At 40.6% G+C, this 20,821-nt stretch overlaps 1 protein-coding gene across 36 annotated transcripts in view; it reads right to left on the bottom strand.

Moving 5' to 3' along the window:
• Positions 1-20,821, bottom strand: part of Rbfox1 (RNA binding fox-1 homolog 1) — a 1,661,838-nt gene that overhangs the window by 195,638 nt on the left and 1,445,379 nt on the right. The window contains exon 1 of one of the 36 annotated variants that reach the window (XM_029544534.1): positions 17,620-17,642. The exons of the other annotated variants lie outside the window; for them this stretch is intronic. The gene's annotated coding sequence lies outside the window, so the exon portion shown is untranslated. Of the gene's footprint in view, positions 1-17,619; positions 17,643-20,821 lie in introns of those variants that run through there. 36 annotated transcript variants of the gene reach the window in all.

Genomic DNA, 20,821 nt, shown 5'->3' with positions numbered 1-20,821 from the left:
CTTTCCAAATCATCAAATAACAAAGGTCTGCAGTAAAATGGTTTCCTCAGAATCCCAGAGGGTGGGATCCATGCCAACCTCTGCTTAGGGTCTCCGCAAACAAGCTGGTTCACTGTTCTAAGAGTACAGTGGTCTTTCAGATGGTATATGTGATATTTTGTATTATCAAACCTATGAATGGAGGAATCAGGGCAACATTTTTAAAAATATGTATATGAGTGTGCATTTGTGTGGTACATGTATGTGGGTATGGCAGAATTTATGTGATTTACCCAACCACTCCTCATCATATTCTTTGAGATAAGATTTCTCTCTAAATCTGGTGCCCACTAATACAGGTGGACTGCCTGGCCAGCAAGCTCCAGATACCTGCCTTTCTCCATATTCCTAGAGCTAGAGTCATCACTATGTGCTTCCATGCCCAGGCTCCACATGGATGTGAGGGACCTGAATTGTGGTCCTCTTGTTTGTATGGCAAGCAATTTACCAAATGAGCTATCTTCACTCTAAATTTGCACTGACCTTCTTTAAGTGAAATAAACTACATGGCACTTGGAAGGAATAGACTAGAAAGAGGTAATTTTGCTTCGTGGAATCTTTATGTAGATGAATCAGTTTGCAACATAAAAGTGTTGTGCAAAAAATAAAAGTTATAAACTGTGCTCAATAATACTAAGTAATTTCCAGCATTCACTGGAACCTAGCCTTTTATTAAGACCATCAAAGGGGGATCAAGGTACAGCATTGAGAAGCAAAGAGTATTAAGGTGGAGAGGTTGGCAAGCAATCTTATCCTTGTGAGCTGTAGTTTCCTCATTCATAAAGCAGAAACAGTGATGCAGGTTATTCTTCATTGTGAGACTTTTGTAATTCATTTGTAGACAGAGAATATCAACAGGTATAATATATTTGACCATCTATAAGTTCTTTTGTGTATATCCCATTGTTGTCATGAAGTTGGGTCCATCCAGTCCCACAAGCACTGACCTGATGTTGAACTCTTACCTACTGTGGGTCATTCATATATAAGAAATTCCTGTTATACAGTCCCTTTTATATATTATAAACCTAAGGTACATTTACATGCTCATTTAGAGTAAAAAAATACCACTAACTCTAGTGAACCAGCCATTTGTTTAACAGAAGGACCAGAAATTTAGCCATATTGCTTTACTGAATTCATGTGAAAATGAAAACCCTAGGAATAAGGATGAAGATATGAATGGCAATGATGATGGTAACTGGTGATGATGGCGACTGGGATGATGGAAACAGTGGTGATGGTAATGATGGTGATGGTCCTGAGGGTGGTGGTGGCAATGATGATAGGGTAGTGCAGGTAGGAATGGTGATGTTGATGGTGGTGATGGTTGTGTTATGTAGGTGTTGAAGATGGTGGCAGTGATGGTTGGGTGGTGATAATGATGGAAGTAATGACGGTGGTAGTAGAGATGATAGTGTTAGTAGCCATGAAGATGGTAGTACAGGAAAGATGACTGTGATGGTCATAATGATGGGGATGGAGAGAAGAGAGATGATGATGATGGTAATAATAAGAAACCTTTTTGTAGTGTGCATGTATGCATTCACATTTGTGTGTGTGTGTGTGTGTGTGTGTGTGTGTGTGTGTGTGTTGTACACATGAGTGCATATGTATATGGGTGCATACCTGTGTATATGGATATAGACATCAGAGGTCTCCTTTGTGGTCTCTTTCTACATTGTTCCCCACCTTAGTATTTGAGATAGAATGTCTTATTAATCCTACAGCACTCTGTTTTGGCTCTTTTAGCTGGCCAGTAAGCCTCAGTGCAGGGGCTGAAGGCACATAACCCACACTTGGCTTTTGTGTGGGTGCTAGGGTTCTGAAACTCAGTCCTTGGGTTCCCATGACACTTTACTCAAGAAACATGTTCTTGAGTATTAGCTACAACATCATTGTCCTAAATACTGATGATGGATGATTCAACAAAGCATTGTCTACACCATCTTATGGAATAAGAATTCAACATCTTCATTTGGTGAACCTCATTGTTAAGGGGCTGAAGGTGCTCATACTCATAGGACTAGGAAGTAAAGTTATCCAGCTGTCAGACCTCTGTACTCTTCATTTGAAATAGAAGTAAATTCAGTGCTAACCTCTATTTGGTCACCATACAGAATTTAGTCTCCTAACTCAGCCAGCTTGTGGAAAAAACTCCTCTTAAACTGAGTGCTGGGACACTGCCCTTAGGTCAAGAGTTCACAGCAAACCAGAATCAAAGAAAACAATAATCCGTTCCAAGGACTCCAGGGACAGCAATTTGTCTCATTCCACTTCCCCTGCCTCTGTGTGGAAGCTCAAGAGGACAGAAACCATCTCGCCACGGCTGACAAACAGCAGCCCCAGAAACACAAACCGCCTGAGTGGGCGGCAGGCTTGCAAAGATGAGGTGTCATGTTTGCCAAATCTTCCAGCCTGAGTTTCCCATTCAGAGTTACAGAAGGCAATGTAGAGGTTGTTTTCCCCCACTCCTTAAAAGTTAGCAATCATCTAATATTTATGGCACTCTGTTCAAGTCAGGGACCTGGAGACCGTTGCTTCTGAAGTGATATTTCCAAAGAGGGACGTGCACATTTCTTAAAGGATTGCCAGTGACCTGAAGAAGTAAGACACCAGCCATCCACAGTAGGCATTGGGGAGGGAGGCTTCCCCATATTTCTAATCACTGTTCCAGGACACAGGGGATCCAGCCCTTGGCTTTAAAAATCTTAACAAACCATGAGTACACACACACGCGTGCACACACACACACACACACACACACACACATTGATTGGATGGAGTCATGTTTCTATCTCTATGTCCATAGAAACATTCTCTGACCTACACAGTACCTAGATCCTGTTCATCACCATCCCCTGTTGCTCTGCACTAGTGAATAATGGTCCACATTAGACTCACCACATATAGTATTCTACCATGTATTGTCACAAAGACAGAGAGTATACGCCACACCTATCTATATGCATCAAGCCACTCATGTGAAGTACTCCCTTTCATTCCACACTGGAGTCACCCAATACAGCAATATAGAATGCCTTTTTTCCAGCACAAAGTGTGTACACTCTTGTCTATTTAAAACAAGTCACCTGTGTGGACTACTGCCTTCCATGAACAAAGGCAAAAGGCAGAACTGTTTTCCGTGAGTACTGCCCTTTAGAATGCCTGGCTTCACCTGCACAGCAGTGTACTGGATAGCTTTGTGTCAACTTGACACAGCTGGAGTTATCACAGAGAAAGGAGCTTCAGTTGGGGAAATGCCTCCATGAGATCCAGCTGTAAGGCATTTTCTCAATTAGTGATCAAGTGGGGAGGGCCCCTTGTGGGTGGTGCCATCTCTGGGCTGGCAGTCTTAGGTTCTATAAGAGAGTGGACTGAGCAAGCCAGTGAAAACAAGCCAGTAAAGAACGTCCCTCCAATTGCTTCTGCATCAGCTCCTGCTTTCTGACCTGCTTGAGTTCCAGTCCTGCATCCTTTGGTGATCAACAGCAGTATGGAAATGTAAGCCGAATAAACCCTTTCCTCCCCAACTTGCTTCTTGGTCATGATGTTGGGCAGGAATTGAAACCCTGACTAAGACAAGCAGTGAGTAGTCTCAGCACATTCCGTAAGGAAGCTGAATGTTTGGTGATATGTAGCAATCTAACCAGACTTGGTCCATTCAGCCCTTCCTATTCGCTAAAGTTGACCTCCTCGGTGTGCTCAGATGAAGGCTGACATGGATAAGGATATTGTTGGAACCACTCAACTGAAAGCATTTTTTGAAACCTAGAAAATGTCTCTCAAATCCACAGCAACCTAGAGGTTACTAAAAAGTCATAATTTTATTCCTACCTTCCTGAACTTCAGAACTCAGGGGGAGTCAATAAGGTTCCTGATGATGGTGAAGCTGCTAGGAGCATTAGTAATAAAAGAATTAGTAATAGAATAATTAGAAGGCTTTGTACCATGCATATACCAGCCATCTTCATAAATGTCACTTTTGAGGTAGCTCACAGTTCCATGGTTTAGATACAAGTGTTATCTCTATTTTATAAATGAGGAATTTTGTGATACTATGCAAGTTCTTGAAAGATCACTGCAAAGCTGTATGATAAAATTTGCTCCAGTATATTTATGTTCCCAGAGCTTAGCTTTTTAACCATTATTATTTTTAATGTTTTTAAAGTAAGTATAGAAATACAGAATTTAAGAAACAGCAAAAACAACAACAAAAAAACAAACAAAAAACCAAAGAAACCTTGAAGAAGGCCCTTGTGAACGTTCAGTGGCTGTCTTCCGGGTTATGTCTTGTCACATTTGCAGCTGAAAATGAAGCTGACATCACTTTGGATGTCAGGATAGCTATGACAGAGAAAGCTCAGCTGCTCTGACTATTCAGCCATCAACTCTCTCATGACTTCTTCATCACTCTCTGAGTGACAGATGTAACAGCCCATCACCATCGTAAATACAGTCATGTGGACACAAAGGCAGAAGAGCACACAAGAAGTAGAATTTTGCAAATAAACATTGGGGCAGATATTTTCAGAAAGGAAAGGCCAGGTAAATTGCACTTTAATGCTTATTCCTTTATCAGTAGTGTCTGGGTATATAAATGTGTGTGATCACATGTGCCACGGTATGCACAAGGAGGTCAGAAGACAACACTGTGAAGTTTATCCTCTCCTTCTCCCTTCGTACGGGTTTCAGGGAAGGAACGCAGATCATCAGGCTTTTATAGACAATGCCTTTACCTACTAAGTCATCTTGCTTGTCCTGATAAATGTACTTTAGATAATAATTCAATAAGAATTGTTCTGTCCTGGGAATGAAGGACGTCAGAGTTAACTACTTTTTACCACCTTATGCCACAACCACCACCTGTATGTATATCACCTTCATACCACCACCAACAGCAACAACAACACCTCCTCCACCATCACCGCCACTGCTGCTGCCATGACCACTGCTGCCTCCATTACCACCATAAAATGTGTGTCGACCCCCAGTTCAAGACAACAAGAAATGACTTCTGCCATTACTAAGCCTAGTGGATCTTTTTTCTTTATTCAATAGCTTCTTTATAGCTACCCTGAAGATATAGTGTAGGGACAGTAACAATGTCACCTACACCTTCATAGCCAACATTAAGATTTTTGTAGATGTGCTATATAGGTTTTAGTAAGAAAGAGGCATACCATACAGGCAAAGCAAGTATGCTGGATAGAGAAGAGCAGTACCCGAGTGTACTACTGACTGTAATTGAATGTCACCAAGAAGACATGAAGTCCCTGTCACTAGCCTGGGATAATTGAGATCTTCAGTCAAGCTGCTGAAAAGAGAACCATACATTATCCACATTGGGATGATGTAATGTATAACAAGTGGTTTCATCAAAGAGAAAAGTAGACATCCAAATACAACAAAATATAGAGATCTGTTGAGATATCCTTTTTCATGTTACACAAAAGAAAATGTATGTCACATAGCCATGAATTCACATATCTTCTTCATCTTCCAGCCCTTCTTAAAGCTAGATACATACACGTCCAATTATTGTATGGTTTAGATGGAACATGACTCAGCTAAGACTCAACAAATACCTTGGTAATAGTTACTCTCAGTTATCAACCCATTAGGATTCAGAATCTCCATGGTAACAAATCTCAGTGCAGTTCTGAGAAGGATGATCTAGATTTGGTTAACTGAGGTGGACAGACTCAGTTTAAATGTAGGTGACACCATTTCATGTCCCTAGTTTAACTAAAAAGCAGACAATGAGCTGAGCACCAACATTCAATTCCCTCTGATTACTGACTGCAGATGCAATGCAACCTTTCTATCCCATCATGGACTATATCCTAAAGCTGTGAGCCAAAATGAATCTTTCTGTTCTGTGTTGATTCTTTCAGGGTACTTTGTCACAACAGAAGATATGATTTAGACAACTAACCAATCCCATACAATCTAAAAGGAATATATAAAAGTAAAATATGCTTGTATTTTAAATATCACTATAGTCCCTTGGCTATTAAGGAGATCTTGGGAAACTACACACTCTTTAAGGGCAGGAGCTTGTCATAGGATCTTTTACGTTTCCCTCATGTTCGCCTACAGTTTGTAATCAAGGTGTTTGACATGACAAATATCAATTGGCTGTTATTCACCTCGCTTGTAGTAAAGTGTCTAATCTGGTTATGGAAGCGGGCAAAGATGATAAAGTATGACCTTGTCTTTCACTGTGCATTGCATAAGTTTTAGCCTCTAATAGTTTGCCAGCTAGGAAAAAAAGAGCTGTCATAAAATGAATTATTGTCATATATATAAGAAAGGAAACCAGGAGAGACTGCCAGAAAGTCACAGAGAGCTGTGGCCTATTCAAGAAGCAACATGGAATCCACACAACTCTTCTCCACAGCTCGGTACCCCTCATCTTCCAAAGTGTGAGGTAGGGGCTGCAGTGGTGACCTACATAGCCAGGATTCAGACAGTGTGAAGATCTAGGCAGGCCAGAATGCCAGGACAGACTTGGGATTTTCTGTGCAATGGGATACATGTCTTGAGGAAAGCAAGCCAATGAGCTGAAATGCTCAAGAACGTCCTTGAAAGGAGCTGATGTCTAAGCCAGGAGTTAAACGTGAGCAAGAAATACCTCAGAAATAAAATAGCTTGACAAAACAGGAAATGGAGGTAGATGTGGTGTTAAAATAGGGGGATGTATCTCACACAAGGTGTGACAGAATGAAAGAAGGGAAGTAAAAGAGGAAATAGAGACTATCCTCTGTCATGTAGGACTGATTGCAGACTACTTTGTGGTGAGGGTTTTAAAGTCAGAGACCCCAGTGTGTCTTAGAGAACACTAGGCACAGGACTACCAACATTGCCTTCAAAGGGTGGTTGATCCCACATGTTGGTCACAATACAGAGGAAATGGAGCAATGACATTCCCCAGGAAAAAGCCAGTCACAGTGCGGAAGATGAAAAGGGGAGGAGATCCTTGAACCACCTTCATGATGGTGTAGCCTCATGCAAAGCAACTCAAATGCTTGACATGGAAATGAAGAGGAAATGTCCTTCACTTCATATATGTAGTGGAGGGGGTGTTATTTCTCCAGTGGTGTTTTACTTCTCCATTGGTACCCTCCTGGTATCTCAGTCAAGGGTAGAATAGAAGGTTTCTGGAAGCAACTCCTCATGATCTTCCTGAGCTTCCCATGCAAGACTGGGAACTGAGAGGTGGGTAGCAAGCATCTTTCATGCAAATTTAGCATGAGCATCCAAGGGCAACTCATTCAGTAAGTCTCAAAGACCAGGCAGTTTATACAAGTTGTTGGAGATTGGAGGTAAACTCGATACATATTCTGTGTTCAATACACCCTGTTTTCCATCTATAGAACCTGACAAATACAGGGATAGCAATAGATATGCATGGCGGATGATCTATGGACCCCACTCATTCTTCTGGAAACTTTCTATGGGGAGTAAAGAAAGATGAACATGGACTTGATGACAAGCTGACAATGAAACAAACTTGCTAGGCATCAGAATCTAATAACACTATAACTTCATGGGCTTTCCACATCCAATATTACACAACTGAGCATACACATGCTATACACATGCCAGTAATGAAATCCCCCACTATAAGTGTGGACTGAGAGCCTTGTGCAAGCAGTCTACCACTTAGCTACAGAACCAGCACAGTTCACTGCTTTGAAAATGTGGTCAGAGGAGCCAAGAAAATAAGCTCCAGTTTTCTAAGTTCTATCATTGAGTCTGTCCCTACTTCCAGTAAAGTCTTTAATACCACACTCAAACTGATGTACTACTTGGGATTGTACTACTGATGATTCACACAGGGTTAATCAGGGCACCAGTACTATTCTTTTATAGACTAGGGTATGTGGTCTTTTGAGGATATCTGCCTGTTTGAACACTGAGCTAAGTAGGTGGCAAACACTGAGAAGCTCACAGAGTTTTGCTTACTTAAAGGAGAAAAAGCTCTGTATGATATCAAGGCAAAACCAAAGAAAACCAGGGATTTCTAGAAATTTAGAAAACATTTGTATTATTGGCAGAGAAGATGGAAGCAGCCGAGAAGTACACAATTTTGTTCAGATGTTAACAGATCAAGAGTCTGGCCAAATTATTGTGTGCAACCTACGGTGACATTCTAGTTAGTTGGTCTAAGAATTCTGAGACAACAGTGCCTAAGAAAACAGAGGCCAGTGGAAATTTAATTCAATTCAAAACCGTCAGAGAACAACAGTAACATTTTGAAACCTGCTAGTGCCATGCGTGTTTGCACAGAGCATTCTGTCTGTGGGCAGCATTTTTTCTCTGGACTGGATGGTTAGTCTCATTTGATTTCTAATATGTCTATCTTCAGGACTGATGGAGTAACCCTGGAACATCTTTGGGTAGCTAACACATTTTCTGTAGTTAATTATTTTATATTCACCCATTGACTTATGTTTATCAAACGTTCTTCTATAGGTTTAACTGATGTACACCCAAAGTTATACACTGATGCTCTGGCCAGCACAGCTACAGTAGTAGTTATGCTGGGTCAGAAAGCACGAGGTATCTCTATCTCCTTGGTGCTGGGATTGATTATACATGCATGTCACTATCTTCATATGTGGGTCCTGAAGATGAATGCATATTCTCATGTCAACTAAGCTACCTCAGTAGTCCCATGCAACTGTATCTTATGCAAAGGAGGGACTTGGACACAGAGGCACACCAAAGGACAAAGGTGCATGAAGATAAAGGCAGAGGGAGGCTTGGTGTTTCTACCAGATGGACCATGACAGAAAACCACAGGAAGGTCCCAGAGGGGCAGCAGAGAGACTCTCCCTTACAGTGATCAAGGAAACAGCCCAACCAGCATTTGGATTTCTGATTTCTGGCTTGCAACACAGTGCACCAAAAGATTTTTGTTGCTGGAGCCAAACAATTTGTGATTCTTTGTTATGGCAGTCTTAGAACAATAATACACTCACTATGTGCTACAGACCGGACAAAGTGCTGGCTGAAATCGCTTCCTACCTCAGGAAGCTTTCATAATAGAAATAAAGCAAGCACGTAACTCAGTTAAAGAAGAACCAGAGTCTTGAGTAGACTTCTAAGAAGCAAGTGAGAGCATAGGGCAGTTTCAACATGACCTCATTTGCTCTCTGCAAACCAGAGACTGTTCTGCACACTGGGGAGTTTCAGATTGTGAGATCTGTTCACGCATGTAGCTCTGTAGTAATGGAGCACTAACTCGCTATGCAGAGGCATCAGATAGCTTAGCTCTAGCTGGCCAACCTGTACAGAGTACAGTGACTTTGTTCGATGAAGATGATGCAAACTAATTCTAATGTGTTCATCTTGATCATGTATTGCACCACTAACAGTAGATGAAACTAAATAAAATATTCATGGTTACATAAGAAACCATGTCTGATTGATTCAAATTTGGAATTAAATGTAATTATTTCTTGTTTACCTGGCGTAATGTAGTTATTAGAAGATAATCTTAAAACTTATATTTGCATCTCCAGCCATATTTTAGCTTTCCCATTTTCTTCTGCCCCTACTCCCACCCCCTTTCCCAAATCCACTCCGACGTACACCCCAACTCCATTTTCCTTATACCTGGAAGTTTTTCTTCATTTACATCACTGAGTTACATTTCCAACACCATTACTTTGCTGTTGGACATTGTTGGATATTTCCACTGGTTTTGTTGCCATAAATTGTCTATTATCAGAGCTGGTATTCACCTCAGACCACTCATGTGTGAGGCTTGACTCCTCACTAGAGCCAGCTGCCATCTTGGCATCTTTCTAAATGCTTTCATGGTGAAGGTTCCAGAGAAACTGGATTTCTATCCTAGTCCACCTCTCTTGTCCTACAAATCCTTTGCTTCTTCTGACAGATTCTGCAGAGCTGGGACATGAACCCAGAGAAGCCCCCCCAGAAGCACACTCCATTCATATTTCAGCTTTCTTTCTACTAGATCCTACACAGCTCCCAGGCCTCTGAGAACCTGTCTTACATGTCTATTTTGGGACAAGAGAAGTAAACAGGTTTTAAAAGCTCATTTTAACCCCCTGAGAAATCAGCTGACTAATGTTTATACTGGGTATCGTTCTGCAAAGATGAAACATACTCTAAATAAATATACTACACAGGACAGACATTCCCTTTGTGTGAGGTCAGAGAAGAGACCTCGAACACACTCCAGTATGCAGGCTGATGATCGTATCAGGAGACATTTGGTGTTTCATCTTACTCCACAAGGCTATCAACTGAATTGGATCAGAAATAAACTATTTCTTTTTTTAAACCATGTAGACACATGCTAAAATGTCAGGAATCAATGCACACATCTATGCATTAATTTATTTATAAGTCATTCTTCTACCTATCCCCTCACTCATCAAGCCATCTATATACCCATCTGCTCATTCATCGATCTATCATCTATTTATCCATTCACTTATTTATCAATCCTTTCATCTGTCCATCTACTCATTAATTCAATCTTTAAATATATAATTCTCAATGAAGAGATGCTGATAGTACCTTTATTTATGCTGGTGGTGCCATTGTGCAACAATAAACTTTCAGGGATAAGAAAAAAGTCCCTATATTGAGAGTGAACTGTGAATATGGAAAGATACAGCAAGATTACTATTCAAAGTGTCATAGATTTTACAAGTCCAAACGGTTACAGAAACTGAAAGAATGGCTCCTAATCTAGAGATAAAAAACATCAGATAGCTCATGAAAGGTCTTTTGAAATGAAACTTGAAGTGTATAAATGTATGAATGAGTTGGAATAAATACAAGGGAAATAAAAATAAAATATATTGGTACCTGTGCATAAATCAATAATGGGGAATGGATTTAATTAGCTCTCTCTCTCTCTCTCTCTCTCTCTCTCTCTCTCTCTCTCTCTCTCTCTCTCTGTGTGTGTGTGTTTTTGTGTGTGTGTGTGTGTGTAGACATGTGTGTGTGCGCATGTATATGCATGTGCATGAAGAGAAACAGGAAATATAATGGCAAAATAGTTTGCACTAAATGTTTTAGTGGGAGGTCTTGGAAGAAAATCAGAGAAGAAAATCAGGTGAACTTGTGTCTTGGAAAGACAGTAGAATGCAAAGAAGCAATGGGTTAGGGAGGAAAGGCTGTAGTCATGCACAGGGCAGCAAAGGTGGCTGCAGTGCTTCAGGGAAGGAAGGATATAGAAAGACAAAGGCCCAAGAATTCAGCTCAAGAGGGTACCAGTGAAAGGTTCTAAGACTGGCTGACTTCCCCATCTTTCCTGTGTGTGATGAAGGATACTCTGGTTTTGCAATTATTTCAATAGGGTCCTGGGATTATCTCTTCCTCATGCAGGATAAAATTTGGAGAGATTCATGAAACAATCAGTTTTGTATTTCAAAGTTTACTTTTTTAAAATATAGGGTCTTGCTGTGTTGCTCAGGGTTCAAACTATCCTTCTGTTTCACTCCCATTAATGTATCTGAGGACAAGTATATGTTACTTTCTCCAGTTTATAATCTTTTCTAATGAGATCATTAAAGAAGTAAGATTTTAGAGAAGATTATTATTAAAAGTTGATTATTATTACTGTTTGAAACACACCCTGCTCAAGGGTATACTACCAACATAATATAAGCTAGCATTTAAAAACATATTATAGGCAGAAAGTAGAGAAATGGGTTTCCTGGCAACAGTGATCATTCTTTACAAAACCCTGTGTTCCCAAATGATGTTACCTTTGTATCTCATTAAATGCTCTTAGGAATTCAGAGGTGGATACTATCACCCCATTTAAAAGATGAGGAGGTAGAGACTAAGAAGAGCAGTATAATTTTTCAGTGACAGGTTTTAGTATGTAATAGCTCTAGAACACAAGCCCAGCCAGCCATATTTCTCTTACATCTGCTGCAGATGATATCTGGAACAGCAGACATTGGCCTGCACTTTGTAGAGAGCTCTTACTAATAACCTAAATCCTGGGAGTTTAGTCCAGTAGCAGAGCACCAACCTAGTATGTATAAGATCCTGGGTACCATATCTATTAACTCAAAATTAAGAAGAATCAAAGTCAAATTTAGTGAGCTATTTTTATTGAAGGGATTCCTCCGGTTTGTTTTTTGTTTTTTGATTTGTTTTGTTTTGGTTTGTTTTTCAATAAATTATTCTGTGGAAGGCAAGGTGAAAAAAAAGACAATAGAATTCTTAACAAGAAGGGGAAAGGAAGAAGGATATTTCTCCTGAGTTCCAGAACAAAAAAAAAATTCTGAAGAGTAGGAAGCCTATTGTATGGATGTGCAATTCCTCTGACTGAAATGCATAGTGTAAGTGGTATGGCCACCCCATGTTTCAATTGATCTCTCTGGAAACGGGGATATTAACTGCACATATTTTGTTGTGTTATTCATAAAATAAGTTAGATAATGCTCATGATTTCCTCACCACTTTGCTTAAAATAAAAACAAGCCTTTGATGACTGTGTGTGTCAAATAATCATGGCATCCTTGCTGTCATTATTGGTATTATTCAAATAAGAAAATAACTTGGAATTACAATGTACACTAAGTAAAGAAAATATTTCCAAAATAAAAAGAATTCATCAAAATTCAGCCAGGGTGGAAAGGAACACACTGAGGGAGCAGAGATTAAGTTTGTATCATCATACTATTGATATCACACTGGGCTTGGAAGAAAAAATGCCAGCCTTTAATAGAAAGAAACACAGAAATATCACTGTGCTGTACTTCTTGGAATGAACCTTGGTTATCACTCAGCTTTTAGTTTTGGTCATTTGTTCGTCTTCTGATGTAGGGTTTCACATACCCCAGACTACCCCGGAATGTGTTACATAACTGAAGATGCCCTCGGACTGCTGGTACTCTCTCATATAATCTAAGCTTTGGAGGGGGTGTGAGGGAGGAACCTCGGGCCCTGCCTAGCCTACTTGCTGAGCTCGAGCTACAATTTGAGATCCTGTCTCCAAAAATAAGATAGAGACTGATAAAATAAAATACCTGACATCAGCCTCCGGCCTTTACCAGCATAGGGCTGCTATTACAGCCATGTGCATGCATCTGCAGTACATAGCTTATTATGTGAGAGATAGAGAATTGAAACCAGGTCTTCACACTTGCATGCCAAACACTTTGCTCCCAGAAGCTGCTATCCAGCCCTATCTCTCACAGTCCTGAGCAGGAGATATCCAGAATCAGTTCAAACTTACTCTCTACACCCTCAACTTGTTCCTTTCCACCTTGGCTGAATTTTGATGAATTCTTTTTATTCTGGAATCTCTGACTCAATGGCATATACTCAAAATGTCACTGGGAACGTTTTTGTTTTTGTTTCTTTGTAGAGGTTTTCTGGGCTGTTTCCAAATTTTTGCCATCTTGTCTGCTGGCAGCCACCTAAATGCTTTGCTTTGCAGCCTCTTTCTGCAAATTCCAAAAAAAAAAATGCACCATATCTGTTTCCACCAAGTCTTTGTCCTCCTTACCTCAGCTCCTCTCCGGTGAGGACTACTATGATTACATGTGGCTCAAATGGATGATGCAAAAAAAGTCTTTCCACTGATATTTATGTCTTAATCCCATCTATGAGGTCCCTTTTGCCATATACAGTAGCACTCACTCACAGATTGTAGTGGTGAAGATGCAACTCTAATAGAGGTCATGTCCAAATCTATCCTAATGCCATCCTAGCGGGGCACAGAGTGTAAATAAGCATTCTGTGATAATGGAGACTCTGCAGACCTATGATGCCATGCGTAGCCTTCAAGTGTCTGAAAGATGCATAGTATAACTAAGCAGTGGCATTTTAATTTCATTTACTTTTAATCTATGTAAATAGCTACATGCAGCTAGAATCTTTCCTATACAACAAGACGGTTCCCTGGTAGATGACAGTCAGCTCCCATCATGTCACCCACAGCATCTATAGTCCCATGAAGTGAGACTAAAGGATGATTATAGAGAAACACCTGATCCCTTGTCACATAGTCATTTAAGTATAATCGCATTGTTAGGTTGACAAAGGCAGAGGAGTTGACTTGGACACCCAGGGATGTCTTCAGCACCGTGGACAGAAACACAAAGCACTCTGTTTGCATGCCTCTCATCAGTTGTTAATCTGCATTCTGCTGGAATTTTTGCTATATTCTTCCTGGTAGATGAATCTCAACTAAGTTTTATGCCTCCATAGATCACGTTTGGAATGACAAATGCAGAATACAGTCAAAACTACACAAAGCAGTCAGTTTATTATAGAGCTTTTTCACCTTTTTGATATGGTAGGTTAAATGCTGAATATCGAGCCAGATCCATGATATACAAGCGTGGTACATAGGGTTCATTGTGGAAAGTGACAGGGGCTCTTAGTCTAGGCATTAACAGCATAGCTGAATTAATCAATATAGAGAATGACAAAGGAGACACATTGAGTGGCATGATGAAAATTAATAAGATACGGGATTTCAATCAGAAAGGAAGGAATCAGAAACATTTCAAACTCTCATTTAAAGATTTTGCAAAATAAGAAGAAACAATAGTCCATTTATAATTTCTAAATTGTTTGGAAACAATACAGTACTACAAGAACTGTTAGTGTAAGTCATTTGGTGTGCATGCATGCATCAGAAAAGGGAAGGCAGAGCAGATCATGTGTCCCAGTGTAGCACCACCAGCCAGTGAAGCACAGGTTGACAGGTGGTGTAGGGAGTGGCTTCAGAGAGCAGAACTCAAGATTGGGATATCACAGCACAATTCGCAGCCTGCTGACATTATGCCAGGGTCTCACTGCTAGGAACAACGTACAGAGGCAATTGGCATGATCTGTCCCATTGTGCCCACAGAATTGCAAGTGGATGGGTCTCTAGAACAACAGCTTTGTGATCCTTCCAGACACAGTCATTGTACTGATTAGTTTTATGTCATCTCAACAAAAGGTAGAGTCATCAGAGAGGAGGGAGGCCTCAACTGAGAAAATGCCTCCATACGATCAGACTGTAGGAATGCCTATAGGCCACTTTTAAAATGAGTGGTTGAGTAAGGAGCGCCCAGTCCATTAGGGTTAGTGCCATTACTGCACTGATGTTCCTGGGTTCTAGAAGAAAGCAGACAAGGCAGACTGAGTAAGTCATGACCAACCAGCCAATAAGTGGCACCCTCCAGTGTCATGACCAACCAGCCAATAAGTGGCACCCTCCAGTGTCATGACCAACCAGCCAATAAGTGGCACCCTCCAGTGTCCGTGCAGCAGCTCTGGTGTCCAGGCTCCTGCCCTGTGTGAGCTCCTGTTGTGGCTTTCTTTTGAGATGAACAGAGCTCTGGAAGTTTAAGCCAAATAAACCCTTTCCTCACCAGGAAGCTCTGGTCACAATGTAATACCACAGCAATAAAACCTTAACCAGTGACAGGTATGTTAATTTAGCATAAAGTAAAGAAGAGAACGGGTCAGAAGAGAAGACAGAGGATGAAGAAGAAGAGGCAGAAAGCAGCAAAACACCCCAACAACAAAAGGCTTTCTAGGTCCACACAACAAAGTTAAAATATCAATGGAGTTTCTCCAAGAAATTCTGGAACCAGAGAGACCATAGACTTAATCTGGCTATCATCATATATGTGCCAGGTCCAGTTCTCTAAGATCCATCTTCGTCTTATGGGAGGATGTCTCTAAAGCAGACTGAATCTTAAATTTAAAAAAAAAAAATGAAGGAGAGTCCATTCACAAGATAATAAATCAAGGCTATGATGAAGATTACAGATTGTAGCAAAACAGAAGAGAAGATCTGAGAGTCAAGTAAATGGACTGGGACTTCTGGCATGCATGAGACCTTAAAAATGACAGTGTAGCACCACCAGCCAGTGAAGCACAGGTTGACAGGTGGTGTAGGGAGTGGCTTCAGAGAGCAGAACTCAAGATTGGGATATCACAGCACAATTCGCAGCCTGCTGACATTATGCCAGGGTCTCACTGCTAGGAACAACGTACAGAGGCAATTGGCATGATCTGTCCCATTGTGCCCACAGAATTGCAAGTGGATGGGTCTCTAGAACAACAGCTTTGTGATCCTTCCGGGGATGCAGTGCCATGATCAAGTGATATTTTTTTTTTCTGAAGTGCACAAGGAAATGAAACACTGATATGATCTAAGGTTCCACGGGGTTCTCATGATGGCAAAGACATCTGATTGTCATAACAAAGTGATCGGAGAATGAAGACAAAACCATTTCTGCAGGACACTAGAATTACATTATAGTTACCCATGTTGCTCTTTTCTGCACCATGGGTAGTTTTTTCATCAAGACCATTTGAGGTAAGATAATGTCGACTAAGTTCCCACCTTCAATCACAGTTGGATAGACTAGGATAAATAATAATTACCTAATATATTCTCTAAGTAGAATTTCCTCACCAACGCTATTGGGCACTGAAAAGTTATAATTTAGTGACCATTGGCTCTTATTTCTTTAGTACATGGAAATGGGCTCACAATTTTATGAAAGACCAAATCCCTTCAATCAAGAAGGCAGCCTGGAAGACTAGAAAAACTTAGCAACACCCTCTAAAATCAGCATTGCAGATGATCTGTCTGAGGGGGGGTCATATCTCGGATTCTGAAAATATAATCTTACAAAGATGGAGCTCAGCAGAGCCCAAGCCTCGCTGGGCCTCCGTGAGCTAGCAGCTTCAGGACCACAAACAACGCAGGTATTCTAAGTGTCTGAGTGCTTGCTGAGACAAAGTGTCATTCTTGTCTCCATAATGAGAAAAGCACCTGCCTTGAAGAAGGAGAAGAAAGTCAGATCAGACATTTCAGCCAATTTATTTTGGCTCAGAAGACGGATGGAAGTTCCGCAGCTTCCTGGAATCAAAAGCCAGCTTCTTGGCCACGTGGCAAAAATGTTCACTCAAGGAAAATGGGACACAGAATTAAAGGGAAAGGAAAAACCGGGAAACACTGGGAGACACAAACCTGTCTTCTCATCCCCATGAAAGAAGCACTATGCAGAAAGACACATGTGTAGCATGAACCCCACAAGTGCATTGCTGAGTTCTGACCTAGTTGGTCAATTTTATTGTTTACAAGCACTATGTATACATTGTAGAATGTAGAAATAGTCTTTTTTTTAGTGTGTTATGTTATATATTATCGAAAATATCCGTGATTCTTTTTTAAAAGATTTATTTTATTTTTAATCATGTGTATATATGTAGGAGAGTATGGACATACGGAAGCATGGGTAACTGCAGAGAACAAATGAAGATGTCAGAATCCCTGGAGATGGAGTTCTAGGCAGCTGCGAGCAGCCTAACATGGGTGCTAAAATCAGAACTCAGGTCTTCTGCAAGAGCACAAGGTGCTCATGTCTGTGGAACCAACTTGCCAGTCCTAACAATTTTAAGCCTCATTTCTTTCATATTCAAATGGAAGTGTGACAGGGCCACTCTTACAAATACACAGGATTAAACAAATACCATGCTCAACATTAGAAGCAAGCATACACTAGAATGCATGGTCATGATTATAGGGATAATTACTAAATAACTGTCAGAAGGTACCTCAGGCAGTTTCTTGCATTCACATATGCTTAACCAATGGCCTCTTGATTGCTTCTATAACACTGCAAAATAAAAACAAAACCAAGAACGCTTGCTCGGGGCTTTCTCATACTGCTTCACGAGATAGGCCTACGAGACACAGAAGAGCAAATAGAAACACAAGAGCAGACAGTAGATAGAGAGGGTGATATGGGCAGAATAGGACAGCCAGGCACAAAGATGTACATAGATATGGAAGGATAAAGATAGTGAGGTTCACAAAACAGTTTATAAAGAGATGGCTAGACAAATGCTTGTAGAAATATAGAGAAATTCACAGCTACATGTAAGGCTTGGAGGGTTGCTGGATGAATGACTGCAAATGTGAATAGACATATAATTATGTATAAACACAATGAATTATTCTCCATCCATCCACAATCCTATGTGCCTATTATCTATATATTAATACATCTTCTACCTGTCTCTTTTCTCTTTCACTTTCCTTTATCTTCTTTGGCTATTCATGCATCAACTCTCCATTTCTGTATCTATCTATCTACTTACCTATCTATCTATTTATCTATCTATCCTTTCAGAGACCCACCCAGTTAGCTTCCCACTAAGGAAGAGAAAGAACAGGAAGAAAGTAACAGAAATAGGAGGAATATTTGTGTGTCAGCGCCTTTTACAGCCCCTGAAACTCAATCAAGGCACGTGGCTGCACAGAGAGCTAGAGTCCCTCCCGCCTGAGGGGACTCTTGCACCTTGCTGATGAAGATGTGAGCAGGACCAGCTCATCAATCACCATCAGGCAGGGACACAAGAGCTAGCCAGAAGGATTAGCACTACAACCTGTTCAGGTCTCTTCCTTCTAATGGCATCTCTTTAATTAAACATCACCTCCAGTGCTTGCTTCTGCAAAGTGCCCTCTCCATTCACAAGGTTGGCTTCTTGTAAGCTAGGCTCCTGAGTTAATTAGAAAAGGGGCCTTGAAAAAGGAAATCCATTTCAAGGGTGGGTCTGCCTGAACAGAAATTATGGGATGTTGCTAATAAAGATTTGCCTTTCCCTGGTATTGAGATAGAGTGTTAAGTGGCTTTTGGGGAGCTAGAGCTGTCAACTACACAGGAATCCAACAACAGAGCTATCCAGGATCTTAGCAAAGAGTCTTCCGAGTTCTCTCTGTGCTCAGTCAAGCAGCACACCCCTCCTTAGGATGCTCCGTATGAACTGAGCAGGTTGAGAAGCACGTCCATTGACCACAGATTGAACTGGCTGTGGATCTGCACAGACATATAAATGGTGAAACGGGAGTAGATTCCATTTGTTGGGGTGCACAGGAAGATGAGTGGGGGAGGGCCCTGAAGCAATGAAAGTTTTTTTTTCAGAGACTACTTCGCCCTGTTTCATTCCGGGCAAAGTTCTCCATGTGGGTCCTATAACAAGTGAGATTCCTCAATGCCTTGGGGAGCACCCCCTTGTTGTAGGAGACAAGGAAGTAGCATGTAAATGCCTTGGTCTGAAGTGCAGTGACCTGTAGTTGTGAGAAAGACAACGGCATGAAACTGTCCAGTGACAGAGACTTGTGAGTGAGAAAAGTTTTCAGGAAGGAGGAAGCTGTATGGACGTCTTGGGAGAAATAATTTCAGGCAATGAGGAAGCACAAATCCAAATCAATGCCTTGAAGAGGACTGTGTGTTTGAAATGCTCACAGAGCAGCAGGGAGACAGAACAAAGAGAGGTGGCCACTTGTCTGAAGAGGAGGACTGGGGTCTTGATGAGGGAAACCCTGACTGTTGCATGCCGTATTCCGTATTAAGTGACCTGGGTCTCTCTCTGGTACTTTGGGTCTGAGATCAATGGCTTATTTCTTAGCCTGAACTATGGAATTGCAGGTAATCCCAAGAGTAATATGGACAATATTTCAGGGTCAGACACCAGGCAGCGGAGTCCTATTCTGTGAACTGTATGCTGGGCATACCAGTCCCTTCGACTGCATTTTCTCAGATCTAGTTCTTGTATGGATATGTTATTATTAAGTGCCAAAATTGGGGACTCAGAAAACTGAAGTGCCTTGTCCAGAGTGAGGGAGTTACACCAGTGCAAACATATATACCAGAGAGAGGCATACCGTGATCCACAGATCTTCACAAACCATGTAGAAGAGGATTAGTGATTGACTATATAAAGAGCCAAATGACAACTGATTGCATGACTCTAATGAATAAAGCCTGAAAATTAGCATCTAGATCAAGATAAAAACAGCCAGTCAGACATGTTATATACCTGTAATGCCAGCACTTGAGGGTTCAGAGATTGGATTCTTGGGGTATTCCTAAGGAAAACTTGGCAGTTAGACTATACAAATCAGCAAATTCTAGGTTCAGTGAGATACCCTGCCTTAAATAAACAAGAAAGGTAACGAAGGAAGAAAACACCAGATGTTAACCTTCAGCTTCCACCTTGATGCATGTACATCTGTATAAATGTGTGGTAACACATATGTGGCATAAACACATGTACAACATGCATGACACACACACATAGATAGATTTTTAAAAGCATGTACATTTCTTTAAAAAAAACAACTCTACTCTATGGTTGTAATGAGAAAGTATCTGTGAATAATATAAATAATTAATGGATATTGCTGTGTGGCAAGAAAACCTTATTCAAAAGAATAGGTGATGGGTTATATCTGTTCTACAGGATGATACCCAACCTTTGGATATACATAAGCAGATCACTGTTGATAATAAGTACAGATGATAATAAAGGGATTTAACAAATTGATATGAGGAAATTGGAGGAAATATTTTATATGCATGTGTGTGTACACACATTATTATATACAACATATACATGCATGTGTATATGTTGTATATAATAATGTAATACTGGTTTTCACATAATGAAAAGTAGGTATCATTTAGATTTACATATGTTCTCATAGGATAATCATCTGTTTAAATTTTCTTTATATAATCCTTAGGTGGTAACCCTTATATGGCCCTTATATAAATCTTTCGTCTGAGGGTTGAGAGTTGCTTCACCCTAGGACAAAGGCCACATGCTCAGTTCATTCACCATCTTATCTGTCACTTTTTAGAACTAATAAAATGCAAAAATAGACTATAGCACCCAGTTGGATTCAAGAAAAATCCACTAATGTCCTTTGGAAAAAGTCATAGGGCAACCTACTACTGTAGAAACCTTCAAC

The sequence above is a fragment of the Mus pahari genome, chromosome 12 (genome assembly GCF_900095145.1).
Source record: "Mus pahari chromosome 12, PAHARI_EIJ_v1.1, whole genome shotgun sequence".
NCBI classification, from domain to species: Eukaryota; Metazoa; Chordata; class Mammalia; order Rodentia; family Muridae; genus Mus; species Mus pahari.
Note: the sequence above shows the minus strand (reverse complement) of the source record. Positions and strands in the feature narration are given on the sequence as shown.